Source organism: Argiope bruennichi, chromosome 10 (assembly GCF_947563725.1).
Source record: "Argiope bruennichi chromosome 10, qqArgBrue1.1, whole genome shotgun sequence".
Lineage (NCBI taxonomy): Eukaryota > Metazoa > Arthropoda > Arachnida > Araneae > Araneidae > Argiope > Argiope bruennichi.
In genome coordinates, this window is record NC_079160.1 from 11,060,999 (window position 1) to 11,069,871 (window position 8,873).

Here is an 8,873-nt window from a genome sequence, read left to right on the forward strand (position 1 = left end):
GTATATCTGCCAAGTTTTAATAGTAGTTTTTATAGCTTTTTGCCATTTCACAATAAAAGTTATTTTAATGAGCATGTTTAAAAGTTCAATTAATGTACTAGAAAACACATTCCATTATAAATGCAATTTGCATACTAAAATTAAACACTGAGATACATATTCTGTTAATGAATTTTATACAAATTGCTCTTATTGTTGCAAAAAAAAAAATTCATTGCCAATTATTTTTATAAAGGCATTTATAATCTGATGATTAAATTCTCAAGAAAAATTCAAATGGCACCATTATTTTAAACTTATAAATTAATTTTTAATATTTTTTTTAATTGTTTCATGTGATATATATCTTAGATTATTGGAAACAAAAGTTAATATGGAATTGAGGGACTGACTGATAAATTGTAATTATTATTTTTGCAACTAAAAGTGATTTTGAAATTCTAAAAATATATTGGAATCTCGGACATAAATCCATATTTCTTATTGTACATAAAATATGAAATTATCTGCAAAAGATTTCAAATTTCTATCTTAATGGGGAAAGATATGCGTTTGAGTAGAAAACTTTTTTTTAAAATCTTTATTTTTACTAATACATATAGTTTAGTAATACATAAATTTGTAAGACCATAAAGCAACTAATAATGCTCATACAATTTTGATTTTTTTTTAATATTTCCATTTTGAAAAAGATGAAATTTAATATTTTCATTTTTAAAAATGTAACCAGATGCACTTGTAAAATAATAAAAATAATTATCTTTATACATAACACTTAATTACTGAGTTTAAATCAACTCCATGCAGCCAAAAAAAAAATTACGGTATTTATACAATAATTAGTTTGATGCAATAGAGATATTTTCAATTTTAGTTTCAATACTTGTATTTCAAAGTCGCATTCGTTTGTATGGTTGATTTTCATAATTATTTTCACAAGTCTTCTCTTCAAAACATGCCTCATGGTTAAGGTGACCATTTTTTTTTTTAACCTGAAACCAGGGCAACATGAATTTTGACCAGCCACGCCCAAATTTTATAATTTTTTATCAAAAATTCACTCAACGGCCAACCTGTACACCTAAGTAAATAAAAAACATTTAGATATCAAAAAATGCTGCGTTTATTTAAACACAAGAAATGTGAAAACTAAAATATGATTTTACAATATAAAAATAAAACATAACATGATAAGCCATACCTAATATAATAACATAATAAAACATAGGGAGTTATTTAATTTAGTTTGTTTTTTTATATTTTTCTGAGGAGTGAATTGCTTTTAACAAATTTTTGTTTTCCTGTATATTTTTATAGAATTCCATACAGGTTGTATTTAAATTATTTTTTACAATCTACAAGGATTTCAAAGTTTCCCCTTTCAATTGGGTTTTCTTGCTAGTCTAGATGTTGTTTAATAAAGAAAAAAACCCGTTCGGTCGGTGCATTAGTTCCTAGCATACAGAGGCAATACTCTACCAATTTTCCAATATTATTGGACACATCATTTTCTTTAAAGGTTTTAAATATTTCAATCCACCTATTTGATACCGAAACACAATTTTGTTTCCAATGCCCAAGTTTCTCATCTGTGGTGTAGCGCTGAATGAAACAGATTTCATCTAAGAGCTCAATTAAATTTATTTCCGGATAATATTGAATTAAATAGTCACTACATACTTGAACCATTTGATGCATAGGTTTCATGTTTAATGTAATCCAATTAAACTTCTCGATTCCCTCAAAATGGCCTTCCCATTCTTCCAGATACTGAAAACATGTACTGTAAAATTCCACCACTTTTTCTTTGAAAATATTCGATTTAACTGAGCCGTCTTCTAGCTTTTTTAAATTTTGTCGAACTTGCAGGGGCAGAAACACACTTGCTATCCTGTCAGCAATTTTGGTTTTAAGGTCTTTATAAATGATATTTGTTTCCAACATAGAAATATTTTGTCCTTCTATCTTTAAAACCGTGTTATGAAACATTGACGACACATTATGGAGAAAGAAAAGCCAAGATTCGGTTTCAGGATTCTCAAAATAATTTTTAATAATTGTCGGAATTTTTTCATTAGACGCAAAATACGATTTTAATGCAGGAAATATTTCCAACAGGCGCTCAATAGCTGGTCGTAACGCTAACCACCGCGTAGCACTGTAACCCAAAATTTTTTAATATTCTATGTCTACAAAATTCTTTTAATTCACTGACGCGCACAGTATAAATGTGAAAGTAAGAGTAAATCTTGGTAATTAAAGTTTGTATATCAATTGGAAGGCAGTCCGCCGCGGTTTGTATAGAATTGTTTGAAAGATGCGCTGAGCAACCAATTCCCACAAGCTCCCGTTCGCCCAAAGTAGCTTTTAGCTTGGTAAAAATATTATCTTCCCGGCTCTTCGCATGTCTCCAAAGTTAGTGTTGGTGTTGGCGGCACAAAACCCTAATATCTTGCTTTCTAAATTATGTTTTTTTAAGACCTCTACAATATATTCGGTAACTATGTCAGACGTTTCTCCCGGCAAATCCTTTACTTCAATAATTTTTACCTGTATTCCATTCTTGTATGAAAAATATCTGACAAGTAAAGGAGTAAGTTTAATTTCTTTGTGATTTGAGGCGTCTGAATACACTGATATAAAACGTACGTTTCTCAAATCTTCATCCAATATTTGATTTGCATAAGGGACAAGTACATCGGTGATTATAGCTTCGCATTTGGTCCTAGAGCATGTGAATTTAGCATCGAAATATTCCGTAATAAGTTTACAGGTACAGTCCATTGATCTAAAAGATTGATTATGCATAACTGTATGATACGCCCACAAACCTTTAGCTGCAGCTATTTTCTTCTCGGCAGTTTCAAATTCTTTTTTCTTAAAATATGATGTCATACTCGAACTTGCAATTGCTGCTGACACTGCTCGTTTGTGTTTAACTGTTTTATGTGGTTTTCAATGTCGCTTTTTCCACTATTTGCAATAGAAAACGTACTTCTACATTTTTCACAATATACTTCACTAGGATCAATATTATTACTTTCTTTAATAAATGTATATTTTAATTTTAAATCATCATTAAATACGCACTTTTGTCGTTTTGCCGCCATGATAATAATAAAGTAGGTACATCACAGTAGTTAGTACATCAGACCACCACTGGCTTGTATGACGTCGTGGCGGTTCTGCTCATGCGACACCTGACGATATCACATGGAATTATCAGGGTTGCCAGTTCTAATTTTATTATTTTTATTTTAATGTTTTCTAATCTAAAACCAGTACTTTTCGTGTACTGGTTATGTTTAATGACAAACCAGGACTTATGCCCTGAAAACCAGTACTGTACTGGTAAAATCAGTACGAATGGTCACCTTACTCATGGTAACTCGGGAACACTTCAGTTGTTTTCTCAACAAAATGAATAAGATTCTGCGAAGTTTCTTCTACTTTTCTTTTTAAAAAAAATGTTTAAAAACTATTAGCCTTTTAAACGTCCTTTCTTTATAGGTAACAGATAATACTAACTTTGAAAAGAAGAAAGCGGAACGATTTGAGAAGTGAAAGATGATTCACTTAAGATGACTGATTTATTCAAAAATGTTTTTTAATTGTTGTTCATACTCAGTTTTCGAAACCTTTTGCGCATGCTTCAATGGATATTGATTTTGTCGAAAGGGGTGAGGTGAAAAGTGCTTACATTTAGCTACAAGATCAACTTAATTATTCACAGAAGTAGGATGTGTAATGAGTTCTCATCTTTCTGCATGTGCAAATCTCGAGATCATGGAAAGAACAGAAATTAAATTTTAATAATGTGAAAATGTTTCAGAATGATAAAACTGACCACATAAGCTGCTAAGTTTTGATATTGACAACAATCGGGGAACTTTGTATTTTTAAAATTATTTCCAACTTAGAAAAATGCACACAAAATACTTATTTTAACTCAATGCGATTGGATATTTTTTGATTCAAAATATTACGTGAAATCTTAAAATTTGGTTTTCAAGTTTCTTAAGAGTATGGCCTTTCAAAAGAAAAATGGGGGGGGGGGGGGTCGATATTTATCATTTTTCGGATACCGTGTTATAATTGCAATTTATACAAATTCATACCAGTAATCTTAAGTATCAATTGCTGCAAATACTTTCAAATAAGATATTTGTAGATTGAAACAGTAGATAGGATGATCGGTGAAGTCCTTATAAGCACTTCAAATTCAGAACGTTTTCTCGTATAGCCAAGGGAGAAACTTATACCTATAGTTAAGTGATTGTGCTGAATTTATTGAGACAGGTTACAGCAACCCTAGAGGCGAAAAAAAGTTACTAGGGAAGAGTATTGGCCAAAATTCCAATCACAAAAATGTAATCTGTGCCATGAAAAACACAGGGGGAAAGTTTCGTGGAGATATTTGAGATTATTAACTTTTTGTGTCTTCAAAAAGAGTTCGTCGTAAAATTGAAAAATATGTCCTTTGATCTCCCCGAATTTATCTATCAGATTTTTATTATTATTTTAGTTTCCTTTCTTTGTTGCTTAACTCGGAAAAAATATTTAAAATCATATATTATCGGAGAATACGTTTTTATAATTTCCTTGTTTCGCACTATAACATCTCAATGCAGCATAGTCGTTTTACTGTAAGTATACGTTACTTTCTTGACCGAAACGTCTGAATTTAATGGACTTAAAAGAATTTTACAGATCATCTTGTATATTTCGTAGCATAGTAAATTAAAAATAATTATTAAAAAATATAGATATATTTTTTTAAAAAACACTAAATCTAAATTTATTTTGAGCGGAACTGCTGAAATAAGGTTGCTCATCAATGGCAAGACAGATTGCTAAAGCTTCGGCTGTAAAGATGGAATTGATAGGATCAATTTGATCCCCAAGAATTGAGTGTTTTGATAGGCCTGCAATAGAGATGATAAACTCCAATTTAGGTGCTTCAGTAGCGATGACAAAATAATACTGGAATTCTTTGTTCAAAATTTCTTGAAAGAAAATTTTCGTTATAGAAGGAAATTGTTCTTTATTTTGGAAATAGGACTCTCACTTTCCGACTCCCATAGAGGTCCTCTTCATTCCAACTTGTTTCAAAGAGCGGAAATTTGAACTCTCTCTTGATACGTTGAGGAAGTTTGCTAGCCCCTTAAATGATCTAACATGCTGAATATTATTTCAGGATTTCATATCGGTTTCTTAGCAGTACAGATCATTCTTTTTTAATTCAACATTAATCGAGAGTGTTTTCCTGTTTCCTATAAAGAAAGTTACTATTAAAAATAATGAGGAATGTATTTTCTCCTTCCCTAATTAACTTTAAAGTGTTTATTACTTTTAAATGTGTTTTTTTTTTACTCATACTAATACATAACAGAAAAGTGATCAATGCTTTTCTTTATATTTTCATCAAAAGACTACTTTATATAGCGAAAAATAGCCTTTTTTTTTTTTTTAAATATGAATTATTGAATGGAAGGAATACTTTAAATAAAACTGAAAACCTTGCCTCTAAATATATATTTTTGAAGAAAGTTTCTTTTTATAACATTTTGAAATATGTTGGCTTTATTTATTGTTCTCAGACATTTAGAGGGGGGAAAATATTGGGAACCTTATAGATTTGATTTTATTCCAATCTCAGGTTTTTTTTTTTCTTTTCTTTTTAGAATTTCTTAATAAATTTTTCAAATTGCCCACCATAGGGAATAATATCTCGGAACTGAACTTTTTGGAAAATCAATTATTTTAAAAAACATACTAGTTGAACAAAAAACGAACTGCTGCACTTAAAGAATATAGCAAATAAATTAGCAAAAAGTCTTATTTAAATTTACTATTATAAGACTCCTTTAGGAGCGCATAATTCTTGTCTCCCCTCACCTATATGTGTAGAAACATGCGAGCTACGCAGTGGAAATATTGTAAAATCATTTAAAATATTGTTCAACTAATCGTACATTAGTATTTACTTAATTGTACTTTAGTGTTTCCATTAATTTTTAATGAAACATCCGATTAAAATTTCAAAAAAAAACAACTTTTTTTTAGTTATTGCTGCATTTTATGAGGAAAAGTCTTGCCAAATTCAGTATCTGTATGCCCAACCATCTGCCTTTTCAACAATTTTTCTTTATGCAATTTGCAAATATTATCCAGTTTAAGCATGTTATCATGTCAAAAATCTCCAATCTTCTAACGTGAATGTTATAAAATAAGATTTAAATTTTTGACTACTTTAAATTTCTTCCGATTTCAGTTGTGAATTCGAAAAAATTTTGGTCTGAATTAACTTTTATTTCATTAAAAATTCGTGAACGTTGATGCTCATTTAATTCTTTTCAAAAGCTACAATACATTTTCAACCGCTAAACAATATCATATATATTTTTAATTTATCGAAAATAAACCAACGAATTTCTTCTCTTAAATTGGATTTGGGCTATTTTCCATCCTTTTTGATAGATAAGTAGCAATAAAAATATACCGTCTTATTAAGTTTTCAGTGGCAAAGCGATCATTCTTTCACTGTTATTCGAAGTGCTAATAGTATTTCAAAAAATAACTATACTGGAACCGTATAATTTATTTTTTATAAATAACTGCATGCAATCAAATAAACTGTTTTCTAGATTTATTTCGAGAATCCTCTTCTATCTTCAAAATTACTAGGTTTTGTGATAGAGAAAGAACAAATTCTCATTTTATTGATGACGTTTTTCCCCAGAAAAACTATGAATAAGAATGCTGATTCTGCTTCATTCGAAGAGAAGAGAAAAGAATAAACGAGTGCCAAACGATAATTTTCCTCAGAATAAAAATGGAAATTGCTCATTTATTTCGCTCGTATTTTTTTTATTTTTTTTACAATGATTTTATATGTAAGCATTTTTTTTTTTTTTTTACATTAATGGATAAGTATTGTTTATTTCCTTTTTTCGTGTCTAGAATACATTTTACTAAAACAATAAATCATAATTACATAATAACAAAAATAAAACTAGTATCGTTTAAAAAAAGTATTACAGTCAGGCATTGATAAATTTAAAAGATACATTTTTCACAGAAGTTCAAAGTATTTATTAATTATTTATTAAATTCATAACTCTTCTCAGGGCTTAGCACAAAAAAAAAAAAAAAATAAACCCTCAGTGTCGAAATGATTAACTTCTTGCAGAAGCATGCAGGTTGAATCATTTAATCGACCGAAGTTCTTGAAATGGAAAATCACATCCCAGCATTCCCCTCCGCTCGTTGATCACCTGTGCCCCTCAGTCACCACAAACTCAATCATTAAGTGGAAATTTCGCAAAATCGTCTGGAGCGGAGACTTTCTGGGACGATTTATTCCGGAATTGTATTAGGACTTGTCTCCAGTGTGGCGGATACATCTTTCTGGGAGGTTTAATCCCTCCTCTTTCGAATTATTCCGCCGAAATGAATGGAAAGATTTAGTTCCAAATGCTCCCACGTCGTGATGATTGGACCATCAACTATTGTGATGAAGTTCAAATTTAGAACTAAGTTGTAGAGGGCGGAACTTCCTGTTTTGAAAATAACTTTTAATGACCTTCACTATATTATTCATTTGCATTAAATAATACAAGTTGAATATTCCATATAATCTTGGATATTCCTCACTGTAATTGGTTTAATTCAATCAGTTAAATGAACATTAATAATAATTAATTTTATCACACGTAAGCGTGATGATTTTTAAGTATATCATAGGTTGTCTTTATAAACTGCGTAAGAAACAAAAGAACATTCTTTGTGTTAGAGGCTTTACACCATATTTGTAGAATGTTATCGAATTTTGTTCGGAGGAAGTTTGTCTGCCCGGTTATTCGAGTATAAGTTAACACAATAAATACAAAACAAAGGCAGTTAGAAGGATAATATTAGGTACACAAATTTATCATCTATATTGCAGACACCTGTCAAATTGTGAGCCAAATCCATCATCGGATTGATCGTCTATCGGTCTGTGCTTTTACAAACATGTAAACGCAAAAAAATTCAATGACGTAAATATATCAAATGTAGTTTTGTGTCCAATATTTGTTTCCATCAATTGGGAAAATGCATCCAAAACGCAAAATCACTTTTAATAGAGAATATACGACAAAATTTAGAGAAAACCACTTTCTCTGATTATTTTCGATAAAATTTTTAAAAAAATTTATAGTATAACTAAAGATGAAACCTTGATTAAAGTTTTAAACTGAATTCAGATGAAATACAAAGTATGCGTCCAATTTAGTCTCGATTTTTTTTACTTGTATTCACACGACTAAATTCCATTTTCAGATACCAACCGCATGCCAAGGAATGCCAAAAAACTCGCCAAGGATCAAATGATGAATTCAGTAAAAATCCTAAATTCAAGCCAAAGGTTAATATTTCGTAACTATTGTGCGCCAATTCCATGAAGGCATTCTTTATTATGACATCTTTATTAGAGAGTATACGAGAAAGCGTTGAGGAGATCGCTCCTGCTGGTTCACATATACATTGAAACTACGTAGCCGTCAATAATTTGATTTGTTTTATGAGAATTGCATTCCCATAAAACAAATCAAACATAGGTGCTTTAAATGTTGCTCATAAATATTTTCAGCTCGAGGAAGAATTCGTTTCAGTTTGTTAAATATTTTTTTAAAATATTTTACAGCATTTTCATCACGAATAATGCCGGGAATATTAGGTAGAAAATAAATTTTAGAAACCTCTAAAAAGATTGTATATTAATGAATGGCGCCTGAAAAAATATTACATTTAAAATAACTATTCAACGAATTGTTAAAGCAGTAGTTGAAATTGATTTGTTTAGTTATATTTGTTTAAAAATACTTGAG